Source organism: Drosophila pseudoobscura, chromosome X, assembly GCF_009870125.1.
Source record: "Drosophila pseudoobscura strain MV-25-SWS-2005 chromosome X, UCI_Dpse_MV25, whole genome shotgun sequence".
NCBI classification, from domain to species: domain Eukaryota; kingdom Metazoa; phylum Arthropoda; class Insecta; order Diptera; family Drosophilidae; genus Drosophila; species Drosophila pseudoobscura.
In genome coordinates, this window is record NC_046683.1 from 44,862,823 (window position 1) to 44,875,596 (window position 12,774).

General features: G+C 48.8%; 1 protein-coding gene across 1 annotated transcript in view; it reads right to left on the minus strand.

Annotated features, from left to right (window-relative positions):
* The window catches only part of form3 (formin 3), a 27,865-nt gene extending 16,228 nt beyond the window's left edge, over positions 1 to 11,637 (minus strand). Inside the window, exon 1 of the mRNA XM_002134788.3 lies at positions 10,903 to 11,637. The gene's annotated coding sequence lies outside the window, so the exon portion shown is untranslated. The remainder of the gene's footprint in view (positions 1 to 10,902) is intronic.
* Positions 11,638 to 12,774: the final 1,137 nt, after the last annotated feature.

Below are 12,774 nucleotides of genomic sequence, written 5' to 3' on the forward strand. Positions count from 1 at the left end.
CACACAGACCAAGCCGGTCTCTGGGCTGTGGTCTCCAAACTAGATTCTTATGATCGGATGAGTGGCAGATGAAGGGGGAATGTTGGAAATTCCCTAAACCAAAGCGGAAGTCCACTTGGAGTACTGTGAACACTGCATAGACGAGAGAGGGGTGCCCCTAGTGACCAGAGAATAGTCTCCCATAGGCAGTGCCTACTGTATTTGCAGGCAACTGCAACTAAAAATACTTGCCCCATAAATAGAATGCACTCTGGGTGCCACTCTTTCGGATGGAACCCGCTGCTCGATGCCCAAACATTTTCGGAAAGGGGATTATCCGTGACTCTGGCTTTATTGGATCTCATTGGAGGCGCCGCGTGGCGCTAGTTGACATTTGACAGGCAACCCGAACCCGAGGGGAACTCCACTCCCCCATTTCTGTGTGTTGATGAGAATTTATGAATGGTCACAGAGGCGTTCGTGCGGGTTAAATGGTCTCAACTGGCAATGACAGTCGCCGAACCCCATGGAAAACCCATCCCATCGAATGTGTCAAAAGCCGCTCCATTGGAAGAGTTTCTATTGTTTTAGGGCCACATTTTGCGCAAGCTCCGCTCTGAAGTGTGAAACCCGAACAGGTTGAAGACTGTATCTGGAATCTGGGCCTCTGGGCCTTTGGGCCTCTGGGCCTTTGGGCCTCTGGGCCTTTGGTAAGCCTATAAAATGTGAGGCGCTAATGGGCGATTTTCACGCTTATTTACACAATGGAAAAGCGAAAGTTTTATTTATTGGCGGCGGGTCGCACTCGGCCATGGATTGCTCTAGAGACTGAACCGAGGTTCACATGCAGCTGGGTGCTGGCTGCTGGGTGCTGGGTGCTGCGTTCCAGGTGCTGGCTGGAAATTCTGGTAAAGTGCATAAATATGTTCAGGCTCTTGCACTTATGACAGCCCGAACATGGGCCACATTTACAGGTGCCACACAGCGAACAGCGAACACCGAACACCGGTCAATGGCCACTTGAGTGCCCCAAAATTGTTGGCATGCCGATTCCGAAGCGAGCCGACACTCAGGGCCAATCGACAATCGACAATCGACAAACGGGCCGCACAATGAGCGCTAATTATGCTGAGATCGGTTTTGGCCAAAAGGTTCAATGCACCGCCACCGCCGCCGCCACCGCCGCCGCATGGCACTGCAGCATTTCAAATCCCTTGTTGACCTTAACTTTGAATTGTCAAAATACAAAAGTTCAAATCGACACAAAACCCCAGACAATGGCCGTAAAGCGCACAAAAGAAGTGAGGCGATGGCGACTGAATTGTGGCTCGGAAACCTACATAGAAGTGAATCATTTGAATAGAGTTGGCCACAGTTGCTGCACAGATGCTGCCGCTCTGCTCTGCTCTGCTCTGCTCTGCTCTGAAGCTGCCACCGCGTTGACATTGACTTGTGGTTTCAGTTGCCGCATTTCAAGTTTTCTTGTTTTCTTGCTTTTCTGTTTTCAGTTTTGGATTTCTGTGTGTGGGCTCCTGCAGCATGGAGCGCGAATTGTTTTCCTCACTTCATTCAGCATTCCCTCCTCTCCGCTCCTCTCCGCTCCTCTCCACTCTCGGCTGTGTCCACGATTATGTGATTAGTCAGCTTCTTGGCTTTTTGGGGAGCAGCTTTTGGTGGGTGCGATTCTTGCCACAAGTTTTGCGTGGTGTTTGAGAGATATTTGTCCTTCGGAAACATTTGCTTGGCTCTGTTTGTGCTCGTACTTCCGCATGGCTTGTACCTGTATCTGTATCTGTATCTATACATCATACATGCTTATCGATGCGCTGTATCTGGCGACTATATTTAGCTTGTGGGATTCGGCGGGTATATGTTTGAGAATCGGTTTGTCATTGGGTCGCCTACGAAAGCCTACGAAAGCCTCTGTGAGTCATCGAGGGAGTTCAGTCGTCGTCACAGTCCCGACAACAGCTACGTACACTACGAGCCACATACTAGCCCATTTTGGTAACTAACTAGGCAACCAGTTGCCATTTATGTAAGTTCAACATTTGCCGCCGCCGCCACTGCCGCTGCACTTGTTTCTCGTTAGAACAACAAAGCCAAACAAAGCCCATAAAAAATGCATAAATTAAGCGCTGGCCCGGGGGAAAAAAGGTATCCAGTGACAAGCGTGAAAAGCGCTAGTCTGACAGGCAGACGGACGCGGACGGACTCGGACGGAGATTAGAGGCCAGCCCAGGCATTAGCCGAGATCTCCCTCCCTGCCCCCCTGCCCCCCAGCCTCTGTGCCCCTCTGCCTCTCTGGCATCAGCATCAGCATCAACATTACTTTTACCTTTCGGTGGAGAGACGCTGCGATGCGCTTGCGCAACAATCCCCCAAACCGAGTCCCCAGCAGCGCCAACTCGAACTTGAACTACATTGCACTCGCAGTCGTACTCGCACTCGCAATAATAAATACAAAACCAGCGCAGATTGCTCCCATTTCTTGTGTGGCCCAGGCCACGCCACGTGACTGGCGAATTAGTTGGTCAATGCTGGGCTTTTGGGGTTGGGTTGGGTTGGGTTGCGGCACAGACCGAAGACAGAGCTCCAGGCAGGCAGGCAGGCAGGCATCTGGGGCGCACAGTGCCGCTCGTTTGTGGCATTCAACACGAGACCTCGCTTCGATTTAGGCTCCTGTTCCTGTGCATCTACTCGTACCGTGAGTGCATAGGGGATTCGACTCGATGGATTCTGACGCTGTTGCCTCGTGAACTTGTAGCCAAGTTGTAATCCGATGCCCTGCAGCATTGCCTCTACTCTTTGCATTGTCTTCGCGGCGTTTCGCTCGCTTTGGGCTATTTATAAATAGTAAATGTGGCTATCCGGATGGCTATTGTCTTACAATTAAGATTTCATTGTGGGATTCGTGGCATGGGCCACACGGCGTATGCGCAACTCGATTCGCCGTTGGCTCCACTTGCAACCTGCGCTCCACACAGACACACAGACACACAAACATGCAGTAATTTGTTTAATTAGCCGTAAATGACGCTGACAGCGCAGTCGGCGCTGGCTCTAATGGAGCGTGGCTGATTTTAATGGCTTGTCGGGTCGCTTTAGCCTTAGCGCGAATTGTGGTTGTGGCAAGTGATTCGCAGTCGCGTCGCCCTCTACTCCCACCACTCTCTCTCTCTCTCTGTCTCTCTCTCTCTGTCTGTCTGTTTGGCTGCCACACCCCGTCGATCGATGGTGAGCAATGCTAATGCCATATTCTTGCAGGTTGCCACCAAAATGCCACAACACGCGGTGCAAGGCGGTGCAAGGCGGTGCAAGGCGAGGCAGCGACCTGCCAAGTGAGCCACCGATTCAGAGATTGCACGGACACTCAAATTTGATTGCCCCTCCGTCGGTCGATCGGTGCCGATCGGTCGATCGATCTCTGGATCTGCCTGTGCCATTCACGACGACAGCAGCAGCGCCGACGATAATTCAATTAATTGCGAAAATGTCCTAGAGACAAATTCATATTCATGCCACAGACAAAAGGCAATTGCAACAAAGTACGGCCGCAGCGGACTCCGGACTGTGTGCGCTGCACTGTGGATGATCGGTCGGGCGGTCGGTCGGTCGGGCGGTGTGGAGTCGTGTCTGCGATCGTGTAGCTTTTCATTAAATTTCATTAAATTCTTTTATGCGATAGCAATAGCAACCTCAGCCACAACATTGCAACATTTTGTGCGATTGGCAGAGAGCGGTGCGCGGTGAGGCCCGCTGATCTTCAACTCCCATCAGCAGAGCGATCGTCGCCACCGCCGCTCCATGCTCCATGCTCCATGCTCCATGCATTTTACGACTTTGATTTATTTGAGCAAATTATTTTTAAGCTGTTACATGACTAGCAGGGATCTTTGGCTCTCGAGGAAGTGTTTGCATGTCTCCGGGAGAGCGACGATCGTCGATCGACGATCACCGATCAGCGTTCAGCAATTTGGCCATTTCTCATCGCCCATCGCTCGGTGCTCAGTGCTCGTCCAAGTTATTAGCTGTCTGCAATTGTCAGCATATTCGCTTGACATCTGACGACTGCGCTCCCAATTCCCTGGCCTCCTTCCCCCCAGCACTCTGCTCCAATCCCATCCAATCCGATCCAATGGGGCATTTCCAATTACATAATCGAGAGATCTCTCTCTCTCTCCATCTGTCTGTCTGTCTGGAGGATCAGCTGTGCATAATTTCAATTTGACAAAGCACATACGATCGATGGCTCCGCTGATAGGCGCCGTTAAACGTTAAACTGAGTTGCCCTCGGGCTAGGGTCTTCCCCCACACTCCATGCCAAGAGCACAGTGTCAGAGCCAGAGCCAGAGACAGAGCCATTGCACGCCCATTCAGCGTGTTTAATTACTTTTGGGGGAGACTATCGATATGGTCATGGGTATGGGAGCTGGGAACTGGGAACTGGGATTGAGATTGGGCACGGATATCCGCGTACGTGCCGGGCATTGCAACTGGACAAACGTCAGCTGTGGCTTCAGCCCGCCCGTAAATGGGCATGGTGACCTATAAATTCCACACGGGTACTCCATCGTCTATCGTCCGTCATTATAGTGCCATTGGGGACTCGAAACCCAGGAGACAATCCACTGCAATTCTTGTATTCCGACTTTGGAGAGGCTTTTTCTCCATGCCCAGTGACCCCCCCGTCGAAAGAGTTATCCCAGGCACGCACGATCACCTCTCGCCACGGACCGGAATGGCATTGGCTTTGCCATTCTGCCTTCGTCTGTCTGCCACCCGGCGATTTATGGCCGAGCAGCGACAGAAACAGCAGCAGAAACACAGTTTACGCACTTTGCCGAGCCGAGAGAGCCTTATGGGCCGTGTGTATGCTTGAGTTATGGCTTCAATTTGTTGTAACTCGATCAGGGCAGCCGCATAAATTATTGTAATTCCCGTTACAGGGGGCGGTGGGGGGTGTGCGGGAGGCCTGTGGTCATAAACAGAGGCAGGGGCAGCTTCAGGGTCCAAGGTACGCCCCATTTGGCGATAATCGCTTTGATCGATGGATCGGTAATGGGGTTCGGCGGCTTTTTGATGGGCCCAACGGAAATCTGTCAGAGCTTTGGCCCCACTGGCGGTGGCCAAAGTTCAAATTGGGGCTCTGCAGCTGTACCTTGGACCCATGGGCTGTTTACCGCCATGTGGCGCACGCAAAAATTCACTCAGAACAGCCGCAGCCGCAGCCACAGATACAAAGATACAGCCAGATACACAGATACTCCAGCCGCACACGCAGCTGCGGAAACGAAAACAATGTAGGTGAAACGAGTTCCCGCAAATGCCAAACTCAAGAGCTGCTCGCCTGCGAATACCCGTAGATGCAAATCAATAACAGATTTTGGGCCTTAATAGAATTTCGAGGCGGCCCCAGAAACCGCAACAGAAACGGCAACAAAAGCGGCAACGGCGACCGCAGATCAGACAAACAAAACCCAAAGGCGCCGTCGCAAACACTTTGCTCGTAAAGCACCACAAATCGGTCCGGTCCCCAGGGCAGCACTTGACGCACCACTCCCATCCCCCGCACTAGAGATTCAGGGAGAGGGAGGGCGAGGGGGCTACTCTGTAAACAAGTTGCTCTAACTTATGCCGCCGATTAGCTGAGAATTTCCGCTTTCAATCCGCTTTCAATCCGCTGCTTCTGCTGCTCATAAATTAACCGAAAATTTAATAAATGCAGGGGAAGTCGAGTTAGCTGCGATCTTCCAAGAATCTCAGGCGACCTTGAGAGGAGATCTCAGACATGCCAGGGGCGACTCCTTCTTCAGCGAATCAAGCGAATACCAAATATCCACCAGTTTGTGCACAATAAAACTTCAGAATTAGCCATTCCAGGCACAGAGCATAGCAGGGGGTAGCAGGGATAGGGGTGGGGGTAGACCCTCGCTAATTGGCCATTCAATAGATGGCCCATCGTTCTGCCAGGGGGCGGGCTGGGTGGGTTCTGTTATGTAACTTGTGGAGCAAATAGCACGAATAACAGCCGATAATTGACGATTAAACATGGCCTGATCTGAACACTTCCCTAAATGATAATCCCAGAGTCCCGGGTCTCCCACCAACCAGCTCCATGACGAGTTCTCACTCGCTCTCTCGCTCTCCATAAATGTGATTTGTTTGCTTATGCGGGAGGTAGGTGGGGAGGTGGGGAGGTAGGTGGGGAGGTAATAACATTTAATAATGAATTTCTGTCTCCCCGCTCGATTGCTGTTTGCTCAACCTTCGGTGCCTTCGATGCCTTCGATGCCTTCGGTGTTCGCTCGCTCGACACTTTGTTGACGCATTATTTGTCTTTTTATTTTATTTTATGAATCTGCGCTGTCGCGGGGCCGCGAAGAATGCAAATTTCCGAGATCGGCTTTGGTTATGGATAAATTATGCAAAAGACGAGGCGGGCGTATGAGAAATTTCACCTGCTGCTGCCCGCAAGGCGGGCCAAGGCAATCGAGTCCACGGCTCCGCCGAATATGGCCAAAGATGCCCTAGAAATTGGCAAGCCTGGCTAATGGCCAATGGCCCAATGGATGGATGGCTAGAAAGTTGGGCTCCACAGCTAATTGGGGGCGGGGCGGAAGTGCAAAACTGTTTGCTCGGCCCATATCCCAAGCATATCTGCGCGTATCTGTTCTGTGTCGGCTCTCCACAAAGCCCCACAAGGCCCCACAAGATACAGACAAAGTCAATAATTACACAGTTCCCAGCGATGGGGCAAACGATGGGGCAAACGATGGCTTAGCGTTTCGAAGCGTGAAAAACGCTTCCTATTATTAGTTGAATTTGTTTTGGGCGCGCAATTTAATTTATATAACAATAATCGTTTATAAATGATAAATTAATATGGGAAACAAATGGTATGGGCGGTCTGCCATCCATCGCTCGTCGATCAAGCCAGAGACTCAGCCTCAGAGTCAGCCTCAGAGTCAGAGTCAGAGTCAGATTCAGGCTGTGGCGGAGGCTGAAGCGCCGAGTGGTCGACAAGTTGCCAAAATTGGCAAGGCTTAAATGGACATAACAACAACTGCGATCGCAGATGGACAGAGGCAGAGACAGAGATAGAGACAGAGGCTGCTGCTGCTTCTGGCCAACTTGGACTTTGTTGGCTATTTCCTATCCGCCTTTGTTCGGGTAATTTATGTGTGTTTGGGCGCCTTGTGTGGGTTGTCTTTCGGATGGGTCAGCACTAAGAAGAAGTCGAGTGGCGACGACTGGCGACTAGGCATTTGCTTTGATTTCTTATTTCCTTTTGAACGGACAGGCGAGAGACCTTCCATATAGGGAGCACCGCTGCCACCGCTGCCACCACTGCCACAACAGCCACAACTGCCTCACAGTGGCACGCAAATTTCGCTTTGTGGCGATTTATTTTTCTTCTTCCAAATTTGGAGTGCCAAATGGTTGGGCGAAAACTGAGCTTCTAGAAGGTCTGCAGGGTTCCTGGCCTACAGCCTCCCAGCCCCTCTGCACCTCCCCCAACGACTCCCCGATGCCTCGGTCCGCCTGGTAGTTGGCGCGCTTCAGAAAATTTAAATGAGCTGATTTATGGCTATTTGATGAGCGCATTAACCGGAGTAGCCGCCTCCGCCTCCGCCCTTGCCTCTGTCCCCCAGCTGCCGCCTCCTCCTCCCGTAATTTATGCTCTTTAAAAGTTATTACATATTTAAGTTTTATTTGTTCTGTAGAAGCAGGTCCCATCGCCCAGCTCCCAGCTCCCATCTCCCAGCTCCCAGCTCCATCCGAATTCTTGGCGCAGGTTCTGCCAGCACTTTTTCAATACCCAACTCTTTCGTTGTTGTTGCTGCTGTTGTTGCTGCTGCTGATGATGTTGTACGGTGTACTTTATTATTAATTTTAAACGTGGGCCCACAATAGCAACAATACTGCCGCCCACACAGCAATTGTCAAGTTGCTTGGATTCTTTTCTTGGTCGTTTTTTTCGTTTGATGCCCGTATGGCGGAGGGCATTATGATTTTGAGCAGATGTTTGCCACGCAATGCTCCAAGAGGGAACCCCAAAGTATAGAAGGTACGGGCATCACCATTTGTTACTCTGTTTGATTTTCTGGCAGACAAAAAGCGTATGATAACTCTTGTAGATGGCATCACGGATTGCCCTCCTCGTAGCCACATGTAGGGTATGCATAGCGCAGTCTAGGGTATCAAGTGATTCGACCCACGTGCCCAACCTTCGTTTCTTGATTTGCTGCTTGCTGGCCGCATTTGTTGTTGCTCTTTGCGGTTCTGTTGGTTGCTTTTTTGCGCTGCAGGTTTGTGTTTTTTCTTCGCGATTAATTCTTGCAATTTGAACATTTCAGCACGTCGACGTCGGCGCCTGCTTCTAATTGCAAGCGAAAAATTACTCATACGCCGCGCTGTGCTCGCATAATTATCGCCTATTTCCACATCAAATCATTTGTGCTGGCGTGGGCGTGGGTTGGCCCAAAGAACTGAATATGAAATCAAGAAACAAAACAAAAAACTGACGGCTGCGGCTGCGGCTGCGCATCCTCCCGTCAGCTGCTGAATAGTAATTATTCTCGCACACAGATAGCAAGTCGAGATACGTTTTGCCATTTATTTATTGTTTAACAAATATCTCGGCTCTCGGCTCTCGACTCTCGACTCCACCCTCCTCCACGCTCCACGCTCCCTTTGGCTCCCTGCAATGAATTGGCTTTATGCGCTCATTTGCATATTAAATAAGCGGCTGGCCCAGGTTGAGCCACTGCATCGGTGTTGGCTGCTCGGCAACAGCAGCAGCAGCTGTCCCGCCAATGCTAAGACGCTGTCGTTCCAGCCGTAGGTTGTGCCAGCGTATTACGCGAGGGAGCCGCGATCTTTATTAGTATTCTCGATTTGGCTTGTTGACGTCAAATGATTGAAAAAGGCAGCATTGCATAAGGTGGAAGTGGAAGTGGAAGGTGCCCTACGGAATGGAGTGGAACATTCAACAAACGTAGAAATCAGATCACATGCTTGTCCAGGAAGAGGCACGGAGTTGCCTCGAGTCTCAGGACCATGTGAGTCGTACTGTGTGCCGAGTTTTGAGCGGGTTTCGATGCCTAATCCCGAAGAAACCCCATTCGTAATGGTTTAGTCATACGTGCATTCTATTGAAGATATTGTGGGATATCGGCCAGCCGCTCTGCTCTGCCCGCTTAGTCAGAATGGGCTTCCAGCTAAGGCTGACGCGGCTTCGGCTCTTTTGTTGTGATCTCCGCTGGGTCTGGGCCCTGCGCACTCATCCCATGATTGGGCCGAGCGCCTTGTAGGGCGTCCAGCTTAGATAACAATTAGAAAATAAATTTATTTGGACGCATGCAAATTTCAATATTTATGGAAAGACACAAACGAAAGGCTGCGCGAGCTGGGTGACTATTTATCCGCGTTTTTGGTGAAACAAGTAGTTGTATTTCCTTTTTCAATGCCCAGCTATTGACAAGCAGAGAGTTACACTTATCTCCCTCCATCCATCCTCCGCCGTCCACCGTCCACCGTCCTCCGTCCATGAGTGGTGCATAGATACGAGTGTGTGTGCAGGTATGTGTATGAGTGTGACATTAAACCACACACAAACAAGTCCGCCATATTTGGCAATTGACTTTGCAGCCAACAGCCACCAGCCAACAGTGCTAGCGAGATGTATATCTACGCGTACGGGGACTGGGGATTGGGGATCGGGGACTGGGGACTGGGGACTGGGGGAGATCTGTGCGCTTGCTTTTTATTATTTCTTCTTTTAACTGTTTGCGCTGCCCACATGCGATGGCCTGTGCTTGATAAATAATTTTAGTTTTATAAACACAAATTGACACTTCAAATTGTTTGCCAAAAAACCAATAAGCGAACAAAAAGAAAAAGAAGCACAAACGTCAGAACAAAAAGAAAAACGAAATCAATTTGAATTAAGCCGCTTCGATCTGCCGCTCTGGGGAGTTGGCGGAGATTTCTCTTGCCCCGGGGACCCGGAGGGGTGGACCCGGGCTGGGGCATATCATGAGCATAAGAAGCACTTCTCGGAATCGGCCAGGCAGGTAGCGGTAGCCGCCCCACTTGTTCTCGGTCTCGGTCTCGATCTCGAATCTTATAAAAAATGCGAATCGAATTTGTATCGGCAAAGATCTGAAATATGTGGCTTCTAGCTCTGAGCCTCTGGGGTGTGAGGTGGGCATTGAATAGGAATGGAACCCGTCTGGAATTGGCAAGCCTGAACACATTTTATGATTTACAGATCTCAGGCATTCACAGATAAGCCATGGACCTTGCTGGGGCGACTCCAGATGTTGGCGATAATTAATTGTTATTTGTCTTGCGATTACTTTGGTTTTTCGCAGTAAAAGTGCGATATTTGTACGTAAGCTTTGCTTCAGAAAAAGTAGATATGCACTTCTAGAGCGCTACATATTTTCGAAACCATAAATGTTGTTATTTAAGTATTAGAAGTATTGAAAATGTGTAAATGTGTAAAGGAAATGGTTCAGAAATGATTTGTCACTCTTTTGCCACTCAATTTAGTTTGGTCTTAATTTATAACAACCATTTTGTATAGCCTGCTCGGACTGCCGCCTTTGGAACGTCTTGGGGAGGGCGCTACGGCGCTTATCAGGGCGCTATTGTAGCGCGTAATTGATCTAGTTTTGTTTTGATCGCTTTCCCCCTGGAAAGCCCAGTGCCTCGATAGCTGATAAATATTGTCTCAGCTGTTCGAGGCTGATCGCCGCTAATAGGGAAACAAAAGTGCTTAATAGGTCGGTGGACGGACGGACGGATGGACGGATGGACACGGTGGTCAGTGGATAGTGGACAGCGGACAGCGGACAGTGGACACCTGATAACAACTACGGGCTCAAGATATCGTTGAGCGAGGGGAAAACTTACCATGGGAAATGAAGTTGATTGGGAAACCTGCTGCCAAACACCTGTTCTGGATGTTGCGCTGATCCAATTTGTGAATGAAAAATGGTTTTCGGTTATCGCCTCAATCTGGCACTTTGTTTCGCTTTTGTCAGAGTTATCGTTTCTAGTTGCTGCTGCTTTTGCTTTTGCTGTTTCTGTTGCTTTTGTTTTTGCTTTTGCGATGCAGTTGGTCTTGCTTGTGCTTCTGCTGCCGCTGATGCTGATGCTACTGCTCGCTGCTGCAGCTACTGCTTCTGTGTGGTTGTGGTTGTTGTTTAATTAGCAATACAAACACATTAGCTAATGCACACACGAGGCGGCACCGACACGGACGCGGACCTGCATAGACATGCACATGCACATGGCGCCCACGCGGCGTGCCAATAGCAAACGCGTTTATTGAAAATGCAACCGTGCCGACTGCTACGACTGCGCACAGAACTTGAGGCCGCGCAGCCGCCAAAGAGCCAACCCAAAAATTCAGGTAATACCAAGCTCTTAACGCAGCACCCAACGAGAGTACTGGCACAACAAAAACCAAAAAAAAAATAAAAACACCGAGTATTGTAAAAATCGAGCAAATACCGAATGCACTGCTGCACATGCACTTTGTTTATTATCTGCTCGTATTTTTCTGATGTACCAGCGACTTTACCGAATCCCAAGGCGAATAACCGTTTCGTTTGAGCGATCGAAATTAACTTAAGTAACGGCAAGCTTGCGCGGGATCCCATGTTAAGCAGGGTGACCGTTCACGGTATTTTTAATACTCTTCAGTATTTTTTTAGGTCAAAATCCAACCGACGGTATATTTACGGTATATCGGTGTATAATGGTATATTTTGTCAATTTCATCAATCTATTAAATTTCCTTTTCAACGTTATATAGAAATCCAATAAAAGCAATTATTTAAATTAAGCCAGTCAAGTAAAACATTGATTCATTGATTGGATAAAATTACGTGGGTAGGGCTGAGAGATCTATCTAGCTAGTAATATTCGACGGAAGATCAAAAGCCAGCAATATGTAAAATATAACTTGCATTCGTCAGTATATTTACGGTATATTTTTTTAATGAGACGGTATGTTTCGGTATATTTGTGAGGGCCGGACGGTATATTTGATCAATAAATCCGCGGTCACACCGCGGAAAACGTAACGTAAACGTAAGTTTGAATGAAAACATCGATGTCGATGTCCATTGACACATCGGATTGATTCTTCGATGCATCGATGTATGACCGACGTTTCAAAACTTTCCCATTTGGTTATAAAACGAGTATTCAACAAAGGAAGAATTAAACTTGTTTGTGTTTGCTGCTTACAGACGACAAATGCGCAATGATTTGAAATTAAACCGCAAAAACACCGGAAAACATCGGTAAACATCGGCAAAAACATCGATAAGCATTCATCGAAGCACTGCCATCTCAATTGGATTTAGTTACGTTTTACTTACGTTTTCTTACGTTTTATGCTGCTGGCAACATTCAATTTGTATGGGCCAGACTCATGTGCCGTGAAATCGAGCAGCACTGTTCCCCAACATGGCACGGATTGAGCAACATTTTGCATACCCTGGGGAAATGGATACTATAGAACTGAGAGAATGTTTGTCATCTAATTCACCAATAAAGGACCAAAACTAGTCAGTTTCTGTTTTAAAGGTATGTCAACGATATTTTGAAGGTTTTGGTCTTCATACAGAAACCAAGAATGGGTATTGAGATCGAGATATATTTACAAGACCCTAATAATATGCATTAATGTGTCCAAAACATAACAATCTGAGATAATTTCTATATTAATAACGTTTTAAAACACCTTGGAAAAACAGTTTCTTCATATATATC